Below are 16305 nucleotides of genomic sequence, written 5' to 3'. Positions count from 1 at the left end.
AGTCTAGAAACACAGAAGTATGAGTTATGAGTGTCAGAGTTTCTCTTATCCTGCTATGTAATACTGGGCATTTCATTTAGCCTTAACAAAAAATCTCATACTTCATCCTCAAAACAGTTTGCAACAATGACTGATTTGTTCATGCATTCTATGAACATTTATTGACTCCCAAATATATGCTACACACTGTATTAAATGCTGAGAATTTTGCTTTAAAGTAAGACTTTTCCAGTTGACTGACATAATCCATGGGCTTGAACAAAGCCATCAAACAGATAGTGTGCAAATAAAAATAAGGATTCCTAACAGTTTCTGTGTGGCTCAACCAAATAATCAGTAACTGTCAACACACTTGAGTTCATTATGCAAAAGTAATGCTCGGGGTAAAAAAGAATATACAGATATTAAAGAATTTTTTTTTCAAAGATTAAAAAATTTCCCTCAAAGTGACTAGAGCACTAAGAAACATATTAATATGTTCATAAACAATTTCTAAAGACTCACGATCACTTTAGGAACATGCAGAGAAAAAAATTTTATTAATGTCCTTAATGTTATATAAGAATATACGCCTGTGTTTGAGACTGCAAATCTATTAATTTATTGGATACATATTTATTGAGCATCTACTCTATTTCAGGAACTGAATAATATTGGAGATAAGTAAAGCACAGCCTCGTTATTCAAGAAGCTCACAATTTATTCACCAGACTCTAAAAGACAAAACACACATCTCAACTAAAAACTGTAATACAATATAGCCAGAGCAATGACACAAATATAAATAAACATATAGGATGGGCCTCCTAGAAGTGATGCATCAACTATTTGTAAAGGTTGAGTAGAAGTACCAGTGGTAAGAAGAACATTCTAGGGAGAGGCAAACCTTTGAACCCTTTCTCAAACTGTTACTAGAAGCAGAGCACCAGTTCTAGAAAAGATGGGATTTAATACATGACAATTTCAGATAAATGTTTCAGATGGTAAATATTGCAGGATTTAAAAATAAATTTATTAAGAAACAAATGTTCCCCAAAACTATAATGTCTTGATATCATCAAAAAAGCATGCAGCATCTCTAGCACTGGCACATAGTAACATACATGTCTTTCTCACTTTGTGTGTTTCAGTTCTCTGAGGCAAACATGAAGCATGCTTGACACACACTGCCTTTCTGTGTTTTCTTGCCCATTTATCTTCTTTTACAATGGGCAGGCTTGTACTGCTTCTGTTTTCATTGTACCATAAGATAAATCATATCTGCATGACTGTTAAAGGAAGAGGAAAAATCTATGTCCATTTTGTTGTCACACATCTACCTCTAGTCAGATAGCACATGCTTTATGGGACTAAGAGTGCAAATGTTAAATGAGAAAGGAAACAATACTCCTAAACCCCCAAAAAGCTCTTTCATAGCTAGTAAATACTCCTAAAAACTATACAGAATTCTTGGTGTTATTTAACATTTTGCTTTATATTATATTTAACAGTGTAAGGCAACAGCCAGAATACTATTTACCATAGATCAGTAATATCTAGTCATTTAAAGAACTTACATAGTTTATTAATTCATTAAATATGTACATATTGAGCTCCTACTATATACTGAGCACTTATCAGTAAATGTTTGATTTTTATTTCCACAATGCTTACACATAATAATAGTTAACATTCATTGAGTGCTGACTATATGCTAGGGACTAATCTAAGGACTTTACATATAGTATCTCATTTAATTCCCACAGTAACATTATGCGTTAGGTACTATTACCATCTCCATCTAGTATATTATGAAACTCACAAGTAGAGAAGCTAGATATACACTATGTGAATTCATTCTACACAATGAGACCAGGGCAACTAATGTCCACCAAAAATCAGATTTATTACTTTATAGTTATAGTCACAAGTAACGTTTATGTTGTGAAAATTAAAGAAAATAAGTCCAGGCGTGGTGGCTCACGACTGTATTCTCAGCACTTTGGGAGGCTGAGTTGGGTGGATCACCTGAAGTCAGGAATTCGAGACCAGCCTGGCCAACATGGTGAAATCCTGTCTCTAATAAAAATACAAAAACTAGCTGGGGTGGTGGCAGAAACCTGTAATCCCATCTACCTGGGGAGCTGAGGCAGGAGAATCGCCTGAACCTGGGAGATGGAGGTTCCAGTGAGACGAGATCATGCCACTGCACTCTGGCCTGGGTGACAGAGCTAAGACTCCATCTCAAAAAAAAAAAAAAAAGAAAATGATATGCTTAATGTGCATAGCACAAAATCTAGCCCAGAATAGGTGTAAAATATATGGCATTTGAAGTATTCAGAGTTAAAGATTACCACATACAACTAAGACTTACTGTTTCTGGACCAAATGACCATATATTATTGAAGCCTATCTTAGACAATAAATGTAAATAAATCTTAGCTAAAGCAAATTAGCCTTGGTAGTCTGGGAGGTTTTCCTCTGAAGATGTTAATAATATAGTTGAACTGGTACACATATGTAACTAACCTGCACATTGCACACATGTACCATAAAACCTAAAGTATAATAATAATAAAAAATAAAAAAAACAGAGCTGACAGACAAAATAGAGATAGATGACACATGAACTCACCAGTTAATAATAGAAAAAATTCTTGTTTTTCCAAGTGATTAATACAATATTACATTGTATTCAATGTAGATGAAAAAGCTTATTTGGGACTCACTGGGGAAGCCACCACTCAGTATAATCATATGCTCTTTTCAGATAATCCCATGCTGCTAACTTTACAGCTAACTGCCAGCATTTGCCAACTCTGGGCACTCTGATGCCCTCTCCACATTCTTTCTCCTCTCTTGACATTGACTAAGTCCAGCCACCTCTAATTCTTGACCTAAACTATGGTGCAAATATCCATGGAACAGAACATTTATTTATGGTGATAAAGCTGGTTCTAGATGAAATGGTGGTATTTCTTTATGGAGGGGCTACAAGGAGGCTCTTTTCATTTGCTTGCGTGTGTAAGTAAAGTTTCTCCTTTGGGATAAAGGACTGCCTGGACCCGCCATTATTGGTCTTTATTCTATGGATATTGTCTGAGATGTTTTGTATGGGAAAACCAGCAGATGAGTTAATGAGCATCCGTCTGAGCCATACTAACCTAGTGGCACCTCCTGGGAAGCCAGGGCTTTCCAGAATCTGTTTATTTCTCAATTGAAAATCCTAATTCATAGAAGTTAAAAGTATAGAAGATAACTTCACGTACTCTTTCTTCATGATACCTGGATTGGTTACAACTTGGTAAAATTTTAGCCTGTTTGGTCTCTCCTTCCTTACTAGCTGTCTGAGGCTCTAGCCTTATATACGAAAACCTTGTCTTCTAATTGAAAATGATGACAAACAGAAGTTATGACAGACACATTTCAAAGTAGATGCTATTTTTCCCAAATAAATTCCATATACATTCCAATTCCTAAACTTATATATTTTCACATACATTATATAAATACCTGACACTTTAAAATGTTTTACTTAGTGAGACCTAGATAATGAAGGAATGAAAAGGTGACTTAATCCCAGTTTTTCTAAACAAGAATTTTAGAACTCACGTATTTTAAACTTGTTAAGTGGTGATCAATATAATGGGCTGTATATTTGGTTGATAGTTAAAAATCTAAAATCTTCTCAGAGTTCTTTAAGGCATTGCTTTCTCAGTGGAAATCTTCGACCTTCACATTCTCAAAAGGAGAAAAATGTTTCTTGTCAGAAAACTAGTCATGGCTAGCCCATATGAAGAAGTCCAAGATTGTATCAGCTTCCCTGTGACCTTGCTATGAGATTTGCTACAAGTAATTTAATGCCTTTCTATGTCTCAGTTTACTTTTTATCTATGATACCTCAATGATATTATTAAGATAATGTGGATCAAGTGTTTTGATCATTGCATAGAACATATGCATAGAACACAGAACATAGAAATCCCCAAATATCAGAATGAAAACTTAAATTGTTAGAATGACACTAACTCTTCTACAACCTTAAACAGCATATATAGTACCTCAGTATCTCCATTTTTTTCAGCTATAAAATGGGAATAGTCATCTTTACGTTTTTCATCAAATAGTATATTGGAATAAATAGAGATTATTACAAAATCTGTTGAAAGATTTCAACAAAATGTCATACATGCAAGTGAGGTTATGAGTATATTAATTGGCTTGATTAAATATTTCTACAATGCATACACAGATCAAAATAGCACATTGTACCCCATAAAAATACATAATTATTTTTCAATTAAAAATAAATAAACAAATAAAATTAAAATGTAATCAAACCTCTGAAGCTGATTTTCAAATATATTAGAGGAATTGATTTTAAAATATCAAAGCATAAGAAGTAAATGTTTTCAAGCATATTCAGACACTTATGAAGGAAGACTATTAAAAGACAGGGAGCCTTTTCTTTGTGTGGCTGGCTGCATTTTATGATGGATTCAAAACCCCAGTAATGAGAAAATACAATCAGAAAAAGTGATTTTTAGCAGGCTGTTGAATGACACATAAAATAAAATGTATTCATTAATGAGTCAGCAAAAATGTTACGCATGAGCTTTCAGAGCCAGAATTTTTAAGCAGCTTTTTCATACTTTGTACAGCCGTGTTCCTGAAGTATCCTCTCACAACCCCCTTCTACCTCTCTCTCTCTCTTTTTTTTTTTTTTTTTTTTGTTGTCCTATACTGCCAGGTTGGAATAATGACCAAAGGGAGGGGCAAAACAAACAGATATGCTCACTGTGGCAGAAGCCATTCCAAAGATCAAAGACCCGATTCAGCCGTGGCTGCCAAAATCAGAACCACAGTGGGTGCTCATCAGCACGGTGCCCTGAGAACCACATGGGCTACCCTTGATAGGTTAGCAGCTGGGGGTGCAGGCCCCGCATCCTGCTTAGAACCACCTGCTGAGAAGTGGATGTGCACATTACCTTACCCACTCACAACATTTGATTTCAACTCAATTCTGCTCTAGTATTATGTTTATTGAATGATGGAAGTCTAACAGACCCTGTAAAAATCACACAAAAACGTAAGTACTGTCTACTTCAATTTCACATCTTTTAGTACCTAAAAGGGAACTGTGATTTTCCTATATCAGTGAGTAAAATCTTGAGCAATTAGTAAACAAGATCACCAATTTCTAGTATTTCTATGAGATATATTTCTTTAGTTTTCTGTAAGGAGAAAATAATATACTAGTACCTTAGTATCCAGCAATCTTATATTCATTTATAGGGTTATCTCAAGTTAACATGGTCAAAAACCCAGAAGAGGGAAAATAGAGCCCTTGGGAAATGAAAAGAAATGCCATAACGTACATGCTGTTGCCCAAATACATCATTACTTACCAAGGAGACTTTAACTTGGAACTAATTTATTCTTCTTTAATACACAGTAACATCAGTAATCTGGACCCTCCATTCATATTACATGGGAAGAAAACACTTTCAGAAGAAAGTACAATGATATCTGTAAGAAATGACGACTTTATCTCAGAATGAAGAGGAGACAGAGGAGGTGAGGGAGAAATAAAAGTATGCAAAGCTAAGAACTATGTACAGCTTGCAAACATCTCTATTATTAAGTCCTGTAGAAATCATTGTGGTAAAGCTCTGCACAAAAAATAGTGTTCATAATTATTATGGGTTTAATTGTGTCCTCCCAAAATTCATATGTTAAAGTTTAACCCCAAGTATCTCAGAAAGTGACCTTATTTGGAAATAGGGTCCCTAATTAAGATGCAGTCATAATGGAGTAAGGTGGGTCCCTACTACGACTTATGCCTGTAAAGAAAGGGGAAATTTGGACATGGGCACACATACACTGGGAGAATGCTATATTAAAGGTGAAGGTAGAAATCAGGGAGATGCCTTACAGGTCAAGGAATTCCAATGATTGCCATAAACTCCAGAAACTAAGCAAGAGGCATGAAACAGATTCCCTCCCACAGCCCTCATAAGGAACCATCCCTTCTAATAGCTTGATCTCAGACTTCTTGCCTCCAGAACTGTGATCCAATAAATCTCTGTTGTTTAAACCACCCAATTTATGATATTCTATTATGGCAGCCCTAGGAAACGAATACAATAATGACTATCAGGAAATCATCATGTAAAGACTAAATCAGTTTCAGAATATATTGTTTAAGAAGGTTGAAAAATATAAGATGCACTGCAGAAAACGAATCAATATTCTTTTGTAGAAATAAAGCATTCAATGTTTGAGTGGCACAAACATCGAAACAATAAATGATTTCTTTACATGGAACATATGGTTTTCAATTTTTCCTAATCCAACGAGATGTTGTCATCTTTACTAAGAAGACAAACTGATATATACTCTACAGAACAAGTCAAAGAAAGAGTCCTCAACTTCCAAGAAGCATTTTGACTAAGAAGGAAGATAAATATCAACTTATTTTTATTTGTTTGTTTAAAATACACAGCCTAATACGGATGAAACCGTTACAAAGAGAAGTTCTTGGTAAAGAAGAGGTTGTCTACTTAGAAGAAAACTACTAATAAATGGGGTTTGAGTCTACATAAAAATTAAAAGGCATTCATCCAGATGAGAAGTTAAAGAGAATTCTAAGTATGAAGAGTGGAGAAACATGAGAGGACTGAACAAAGCAAGAGTAAGAGAAGGTAGGGGCAGAAACAACAGCAGAGGGAATATGAGAAGGCTAGCTGGTATTGAGAGTGTTATCAATCTGAAATGGGCACAGAAACGGATAAAAAAGCCTGTAGACCGGTAAGAAAGACAAGAAAGAGTAGCATTCCCATATTTAAACAAGAAGTTGAAAACGTCTAGTGCAAGAATTAATCTCTAATCTTTAAAACGGGTGCTCTTAAATGCTTTTGCGTGAATAAGAGACTGTACCTTGATTTTTCTTCAAAAGGATTCAGTAGTGGGATGGAAATGTGTGTGTGTGTGTGTGTGTGTGTGTGTGTGTGTGTATAAGCTAAGCTGTTACTGCAGGTGGGTCAACGAAGTAATACTTCATCGAACAGGAAGTTATAGCGTTATACAATGTGTTCCCTGGAGAAGTTTAAAAAAACACACACAAAATAGCCCTATGAAGTTTGTTTGCTGTGTTAAATAGCTTTAAAATTCTACCCCTACTAATTGTTCTTAACATTTTATTTCAGCCAATTATCAATTCAATCTGGGAGAAGAAAGATCTACTTGACTTTTTGACAGCCAAGTCAATCCAACCAGAAAATTCAAACCCTACAAGAAAACTGCTTTGCAACATTTTTAACTGACAACGGAAACCCATGATAACATAATCACCTTTTTCTTTCTTTCCCAAACTCATTCTCTCTAAAGAAAATAAATAATGGTACAAAGATACTTGGATGAAATGAAAAAGTGAAGAGAGCTATTCCCTCTTTATGGTGAGAGGATGTTCAAGATGGCTAAAAATGTAACCTGAGTTCTTTTTCGATTCTCTATAGAAGTTGGAGATGGTCTTGTCCACATATCTAAAGTAACTGAATTATATCAGTAAATATAAGAATTACAGCTTAATTTCACCCATTTTCTATCTTAAATAATTCATAAATTAGTCACTTTATTTTATTTATTGGAAAAATATTGGCTTAGATGATGATATTCAAGTAGGGACACAAAATGTTAAAAATGAAGATAAGGAATAGGTTTTGCATAGATACTACCTTTTTTCCCACTGAGTTCTATGGATTTTCTATTACAGAAATAACTTCTGCAGAGCACTAGTACTTCTGCAGAACAGAGTAGGATATTCTCAAAACTGGGATGGTGATAAAATGAATAAAATCAGCATCAAGTGATGAGAAGCAGATGAGTAAAGGAATATGCCACAGTACTAAAATAAAATGGGCCCTTAATTAAAAGAATCCTTGCTTAAATTTTACCTTATGAAGAGAAATATTGAAAAGAAAAAGGAAGAAGGAGAGATGAAGGGAGGAAAGATGGAAGGACAGAGGAAAGGAAGTGAGGGAGAAAGGAAGGAAGGGAGGAAGGAAGCAGAAAGGGAGGAGGGAGGGAGAAAGGAGAAAAAAGTGAGTTAAAAAGCAAGAAAGAAGGAAAGGAAAAAAAAAGGCAAAGCCATTATAGAGGTATTTTCTCATCCTTTCCCCACTGGCTGGCCCTCTAATCTTCCTTCTCTGCTTCCCACCCCAATCCAAATGTCTAGGACACAAGTGGGATAGTTGGGAAAAAGGGGAAAAAAGGAAAATTTCTTTCTCCAGCTGATGCTCACTTTGGTACCAATAGCTCTAACTCAACAGTTCCAAGTGTTTTTAATCTCATGTGGTCCTTTGAGAATAAATGAAACTTATCAACCTTCTCTCCAAGGAAGGGGTGGGGAGAAAGAAAAAGCATATTTACAAATACATATAAAGTATACATTTAGATAAAATATAAAGTATATTTGCATACATTTTCAAAGGGCTTATATAAACTCTGAAATTAATCCCTGCACCATCTAATTATCCATTAGCTTAATATGAAAAACCATTGGCTCTAGAATCTGGACCAAGCCATAATAAATGGTTGGGGATAGGGATTTGGAGAAATGGAAATGAGATACAAAACAAACCAAGCAAAAACACACACACATTAAAAATAAAAAGGTGTTCCTTCTCTCCAAGTCAACTCTTAAGGATCTGGCTCTTCCTTGCTCCTGGAATTTAGATCAATAAAAAAATGACTTGACCAATAACTATTTAATTAATAAAAATGGATAAAATTATATAGCAATATATATAATATTGTAGCAATTCTTCATGTTTTAATCATTAATTCTACCTTACTCCCTGTTAACTGTCTTTGATAGTGCACTAATATATAATACTGCCCTGATTTTGAACATTAGCTCTAATACTTACAATAACATTGAAAACCAACACCACTTAATATTGTGATTAGCAACTCATCAGACATATAGGAAATTGCAAAGAGACTCTGTAACAGATACAACAAAGCAAATAAACAATAATAAACTAATTTCAACGTTTTAATGACTATATATAAGAGGAAACAGAACTTGCCTTAACTGTACTAATGGGAATTGTTTATATTTGCTTAAAACATAATAATGTTTCGCATAGTAATTCATAATCTTCAAATGCCTTAAAGTATATTTAGCTCATCTGATGTGACTATCAACTCTGGAAAGTAAATAGGAGAGATATCATTATCCTTTTTTCATAAGCGAGGGAACAGAGGCTACAAACGATTAAATGACATTATTAATATCACAAATCTAACATGTGGCAGAGCAAAGGCTAGAACTCACAGGTTCTGGTACTCAGTAATTTTGCTACCATGCTACACAGTATTCAAAAAGTATTCATTACACATAGCTTGTTTAGGCACATGTGTTGTCTTACTTTGGAAATGAGGACAATAGAATACACCCTCAAATGAGTTTATACCCATAGCATTTACTCTTTCACGATAAAATTTTATTTTGGCACACAGTAAAACAGAAAGTATATTAGCTATTTAACTGGTGCAAATAGGTATATTTGAACGTGTACTGCATATGTTATGGATGATGTTTGCATGTAGTATGTGTCCATGTGTGGGGACTAGTGTATGTTTAATCATTTTGTTAGAAAAATAATACTGTTGAGTTAAGCCTGTGTTTTATTGTTATGCATTTAGTAACAGCACAAGTTGACAAATCACTTATAATTGTTACATATTATAGCAGCACAATTCACAATTGCAAAATCATGGAACCAACCCAAATGCCCATCAATCAATGAGTGGATAAAGAAACTGTGGTGTGCATATATATATTATATACACACACTATCATATATATATATACTATATACATACTATTCCATCATATATATATGCATATATCTGATGCATATATATCTATTTGCACCTGTTAAATAGCTAATATACTTTCAAATATATCTATTTGCACCTGTTAAATAGCTAATATACTTTCTGCTTTACTGTGTGCCAAAATGCACATATATATAATGCATATATATATAAAATATATATATATAATATATATAATATATATATAATGGAATACTACACAGCCATAAAAAGGAATGAATTAACAGCATTTGCTGTTAAATCCTGGATGAGATCGGAGACTATTATTCTAAATGAAGTGACTCCAGAACGGAAAACCAAACATCATATGTTCTCACTGATACGTGGGAGCTAAGCTATGAGGGTGCAAAGGCATAGGAATGATGCAATGGGCTAGGCATGGTGGCTCAGACCTGTAATCCCAGAACTTTGGGAGGACGAGGTGGGAGGATCACTTGAGGTCAGGAGTTTGAGACCAGCCTGGCCAACATGGTGAAACCCTGTCTCTAATAAAAATACAAAAATTAGCTGAGCATGGTGGTGTGCACCTGTAATCCTAGGTGCTCTGGAGGCTGAGGCAGGAGAATCACTTTAACCTGGGAGGTGGAGGCTGCAGTGAGCTGAGATCATGACACTGCACTCCAGCCTGGGCAACAGAGCAAGACTCCATCTCAAAAAAACAAGAATGATGCAATGGACTTTGGGGTCTTGGAGGAAAGAGTGGGAAGGGGGCGAGGGATAGAAGACTACAAATATGGTGCAGTGTATGCTGCTCGGGTGATGGGTACACCAAAATCTCACATATCACCACTAGAGAACTTACTCACGTAGATCACCTGAGGTCAGGAGTTCAAGACCAGCCTGGCCAACATGGTGAAACACTGTCTGTAGTAAAAATATAAAAATTAGCTGGGTTTGGTGGTGGGCACCTGTAATCCCACCTACTCAGGAGGGTGAGGCAGGAGAATCGCTTGAACCCAGGAGGTGGTGGTTGCAGTGAGCTCAGTGAGCTGAGATTATGCCATTGCACTCCAGCCTGGGCAACAAGAGCAAAACTCCATCTTAAAAGAAAAAAGGAACTTACTCATGTAACCAAATACCACCTGTACCCCAATAACTTACGGAAAAAAAAAGAATCCACTTCATGTAGTAATATATGATAAGCACTTAGTAAATGCCAATTGTTATGTTCTTGCCTGGGCAACTTTTGGTTGTCAACTGAGTAGAAAAAAGCGCCATCTTTTAGAAATCTGTAATTCCTTCTTATCTGTATGTTACCTTCATTTTCATAAAAGGTAAGCAGTAAAGTGTATTGTATCATACAGTGATGAATTTTGGAAATTATGCATAACATTTTAATTATAGTTTGAATATCCTTTATCTACAATATCTGGGAGCAGAAGTATTTAGGAGTTTAGACTTTTTTTCAGATTTTGGAATATTTGCATTATATACTTACCAGTTGAGTACCCCTAATCCGAGAGTCTGAAATCTGAAATACTCCAATGAGCATTTCCTTTGCTTGTCATGTCCATGTTCAAAACATTTCGGATTTTGGAGCATTTCAGATTTCAGATTTTCGGATTAGGGATGCTCAGCCTGTATTTTAAATATGAAAGACATGCACTTGTTAAGGACTTTTGCAGAAATTTTACTTTGCAATTATGAGTCAGCCCATATATGACTTCTGTTACGCAATTACATATTTCTCAGAACTCTATTTTCTTCATTTGTATTACTTAAATGTTTACTTAACTGGGAAATAGAAGATTTGTTTTTTTGTTAAAGTACAAATAAATGACAAAACAAACTTAAATAAAAAATTAGTTGATTTAAGTACTCAAAAAACCCCAAATGCTTCATGAATAACATAGTAGAACATACTTTGAGAAAAAAAATAAACACACATATATCTGACTTCAACTATCTTTTTTGTTAGTTGATTTGTGATTACTTAATTAGATATATTAAATAACTAAAAACTGACTTACAAACTTATAAGCATATATTCAGGTTTCTGTTGTAATTAGAGTAAAAAAAAATAGTTAAAGATTTACAATCTTATTGCCCTTATCTTTCCTGTTTTTACTTGGGAAATTATCCTCTTACTTAAAAATTTTACTTCCTGTTTTTATCTATGAAATATATAGTCTAATATGAAAATGTACAAGATGGAAGATTGCAGGGGTGAGCTCATTTCTTCCTTAAGGAAATGATATAACAGAAATTATAATCTAGTGGACTTACCTGTACTATATTTCTCTCTTAATATTCAAAGCAACCCTTCCATCCCAAATACCAGAACCAACCTTGAACAGAATTCCAAAGTGTGGATGAACTTTACCTCCAGTTCCTCTTCCTTACCCCCTCTTTGTCCATGTTTCCTTTTGACCTTTTGGCCCTTCCTTTGGCCTTATCTAAAGATGTATTTCTGCTGTTAGAAAGTGTTAGAACTTTCCTCTTCAATTTCAGCTTAAACTGAAGTCTTCATTTAACTTGGATTCCTAACTATTGCATCCTTAGCCCATATTACCAACCCATGAATTGAAATGTTGCCATCTATCTGACCAACTTAACAATGTCTTGCATCCTGCTGTCACTTAATAGGTCACACTCTCTTAGATACTAGTGAAAGACTTGAGATTTTTCTGTTTCCTGCATTTATCTCAGCCTTCCATGTGAATCACCTGTATTAAAATTTTAGTAATCCCCAGTTTCGGAGGCTGAGGCGGGCAGATCGCCTGAGGTCAGGAGTTCGTGACCAGCCTGGCCAACATGGTGAAACCCCGTCTCTACTAAAAATACAAAAAAGTAACCGGGCATGGTGGCACACACCTGTAGTCCCAGCTACCTGGGAGGCTGAGGCAGGAGAATCGCTTGAACCTGGGAGGTGGAGGTGCAGTGAGCCGAGATCAGACCACTGCACCCCAGCCTGGGTGACAGAGTGAGGCTCCATCTCAAAAAAATAAAATAAAATAAAAAATAAAAAATAAATTAGTAATCTCATTTCTGATTCACTTGATCTGGGCTTACTTCCTTTTCCCAGCTGGGCTCTCTCTAAGGTTCTAGTATGCTTTATAGTGATTAAAAGGATTAGAATAAATAAAACCAGTGCCATAAACCAAAAAATTTCTGGTCTACCTCAGGCCCTAATGGTCAACTTGGTTTTCCCTCACCCCTAGTTATTCTGTTTATCAAACAGAAAATAAATACTCTTTACCAAGTTTGATAAGATATACGTTAAAAAAATCTACTAATAGCATTTAGAAGGTGAGAATTCATACTGAATCTTCTAGATCAAAAGCACTAGAATACTCAGAGTACTCTAGAAATGTATAATGGAGGTAGGTGACTCATTCTTTTAGAGTTCATCTGTGGAGGCAAAATAATTGCACCCGAAAATGCCCACTGCCTAAAGCCCAGAACCTGTGGTACATGGCAAAATGTTATGTTACATGGAAAAGGGACTCTGTAAATGTAATGAAGGTTGTTAACACTAAAACAGGGAGAGTATCCTAGATTATCCAAGCTGGCCCAGTCTAATCACCTTAAAAGCAGAGAACTTTTTTGGCTGGAATTTGGAAAAGAGGTGTGGTAGAAGGGGAAATTTGAAAGATGTCAAGTGTGATAATGATTCAAGGTGCTGCTGCTGGCTCTGACATATAGGGACAGCAAACATGCAAAGATCTAAAGATGGTTCCCAGCTGATAGCAAGGAAATGGAGATCTTCGTCCCACAACCATGAGGAACTGAATAAGCATGAAAGTGGATTTTTTTCAGAGTTTCCTCCAGTTAAGAATCCAGCCGACACCTTGGTTTTGGCCTTGTAAAGCCTACAGCAGAGAAACTGGTAGAGCCAATCTAACCTGCAGATCTAATCTGCAGATCTTCTGATCTGCAGAACTGTCAAATAATAAATTTGTATTGTCATAAGCTGCTAAGTTTGTGGTTGGTACAACAGCAACAGAAAACGAATATATTACCCAACATACTATCCCAGTCCAAAGGTCAACAGACACATTAGTTTAAAATCATAGAGTAAAGAATTGGGACAGGAACCACTACTATGAAAAAAGAAAGTTCTTAACACTATAAATACATTTTCCCCAATATTCCTTCTTTTAGTCATATCCTCAGAGAAAGTGAAATACCTCGGGACTAAAGGAAAAAGAACACAGGGAGTGTACATCTACTCAAGTGCAAATTGTCCTCACCAAGTAACTTCACAAATGTGTTCTTCCTCACAGGCAAGAATACTATATTAATAGTGCAACATTACTCAAACCAACTAAATCCACTCTCTTCAACAGGAAAAATCTGAAAAGAGCTTGAAAGATTACAAAGGCATGAAGATAATGAACATTTAAGAAACAATGAAAAGAAGAGAAAGAAAGTCCAGGCAAATGTACCCAAAATTCACAGATCATATGCCTACTGGGGTATGTTTTTCCTGCTATACAAGTTGTCTTATAATCATACATTTAAAGGAAATTATCTTCAAAAACTATGATTATTTTTGTATGTCATCACCAAAGCTAGTTTTTAAAATTTATCTTCCAAAATGAATTTTCTTTCTTATTCATATTCTTTACACAGCTAGCTTCTGGTCTTAACTGAATGAAGGAATATTGGAAGAAAGGCAGTTATTTCCAGTGATTTTCGGCATGGAAGGTTTAGAAAACATAACCTTTGAAAATTTACTCAACTTCAGAACTTAAAACTTTTTGAGGTATAACTACCAACAACATGCTGAAAACAAATACTTTTGCAATCAACTAGAAATAATTTTCACAGTAAAAGGTAAATTCTCAGCAGGCTGCACATATTTTACTTTATATCACAGTATGAAATAATACGAAAGAAAATAAGGGGAACAAACCAATGTAATGATTTAAAATTCTTATAGAAACAGGATACATGAAGTTAATTTTATTTTTCTGTTGAGATAGAAAATATACTGAGCTAAAAATTACTAATACCACACTTTGAATCTTCCCTTTTGTCTTCCATGGAGGCCACACATGGAAGGATAGCTCCAATGACCTGGGTAAGGGCAATGTGGGATAGAAATGGCCACGTGAGAAAATGTACACACATTCCTTTCTTTTGAATACCACATTCTGCTTCCTAGAGGTCCCTGTAAACTTATTAAAAACTTCAGTCATTTTGTAAGGAGATACCATAATTTCAAGGGGCTTTGAGGCTCATTTATAGCAAATTAATCCCCATTTTATGTCTGTCCTCATTTAGTATTTCTAAAGGGGGTGGATAACAAATCCCACCAGTTCTCTTTTTAAGGGCTATTCAGATACTAAATAAACCAGGAACATTTAAAAATACAATCTCACAAAAATCTGCTTTGCTTAACCTTCTCTCCTTCTTTAAAAAATAAGAAAGGCATGATGTTCTTTTTTTGTTAATTAATTCATTTTAGACAATTCCTTAAATTTTCATTTTAATAAATTTTTGTGTGGGTGCATTAATTACTCTCAAAGATGCTTTACAACTGTTACCTATTAAAAGCCTTTGTTAGTGAATAAAAAAAAAGAAAAGAAAAGAAAAAACTTCCAGCATGCTCCCTTCCTTCTCTATTCTGAGCAGGTCCTTGCTATCAACTGCTGGAGTATGCTTGCTTTGCACCTAGAGCTATAATTATTTTGCTTTAATTTTACAAAACCTTTTGTTCCATTCCCATGAGCCCACCTGATCCTTATATTACACTCGCTCTATTAAAACACTCATGCAGAACAAAGCATGGCTGTACTGATTCATAAGTAACTTTTTTTCTTTCCCTCAGTAAAATGCCACTGGCTAGGGTTTGGGACACAGTCCTGGGCTTCACCATCCTTTGCCAGTTTTCATATGTTAGAACAAAAAAATATGTTGTATCAGAGTGTTGTACTCTTCCCCAAGATCCTTCCTTTGCCCCACTTGTTTTTTGTGTTTTTAAACATATTTTATCTTATACTTAACTTTACTCTGGGGCAACATTCTGTGACAGAATGTTGAGGATGGTGGATATATTAAAAGATTGTAATCATGTTGAGATTTCTTTTATTCATGTGGTTAAAATTCTTAAAAATGACTTCTGTTGCCTTATTTAATTTTTTTTCTTTCTCCTTACTCCACCACTTTTCCTTGAGATCTTGCAATACATGTGGGCTTTTGGCAAAAAAAAAAAAAAAAAAATTGCAGTGACTCATCAAGAAAACTGTTTGTTTGCTCTGAGGAGCACCCTGAGGACCCTCTGGGCTGCACACGGAGCCCTTTGATCCTAGGAAATCTATTTCTTCCAGATGTTTCCCCATAGCCACCTTTCTGCAGTGTCCCTCTTCATTATGTAGCATAAGAATAAATACTTAAGACCCACTGCTATGGTACACAGTTTTCCTGAATGGAGTGTGACAGGGAGTTGACATTTGATTGAGCTGTTGGATTCTT

General features: G+C 35.2%; 1 protein-coding gene across 18 annotated transcripts in view; it reads right to left on the bottom strand.

The window, feature by feature from the left end:
• The window catches only part of ZBTB20 (zinc finger and BTB domain containing 20), an 841831-nt gene that overhangs the window by 445152 nt on the left and 380374 nt on the right, over positions 1–16305 (bottom strand). The gene's annotated exons all lie outside the window — the stretch shown is intronic.

The sequence above is a fragment of the Pongo abelii genome, chromosome 2 (assembly GCF_028885655.2).
Source record: "Pongo abelii isolate AG06213 chromosome 2, NHGRI_mPonAbe1-v2.0_pri, whole genome shotgun sequence".
NCBI classification, from domain to species: domain Eukaryota; kingdom Metazoa; phylum Chordata; class Mammalia; order Primates; family Hominidae; genus Pongo; species Pongo abelii.
The sequence above is the reverse complement of the archived record's forward strand: the minus strand, read 5'-3'. Positions and strand labels throughout refer to the sequence as shown.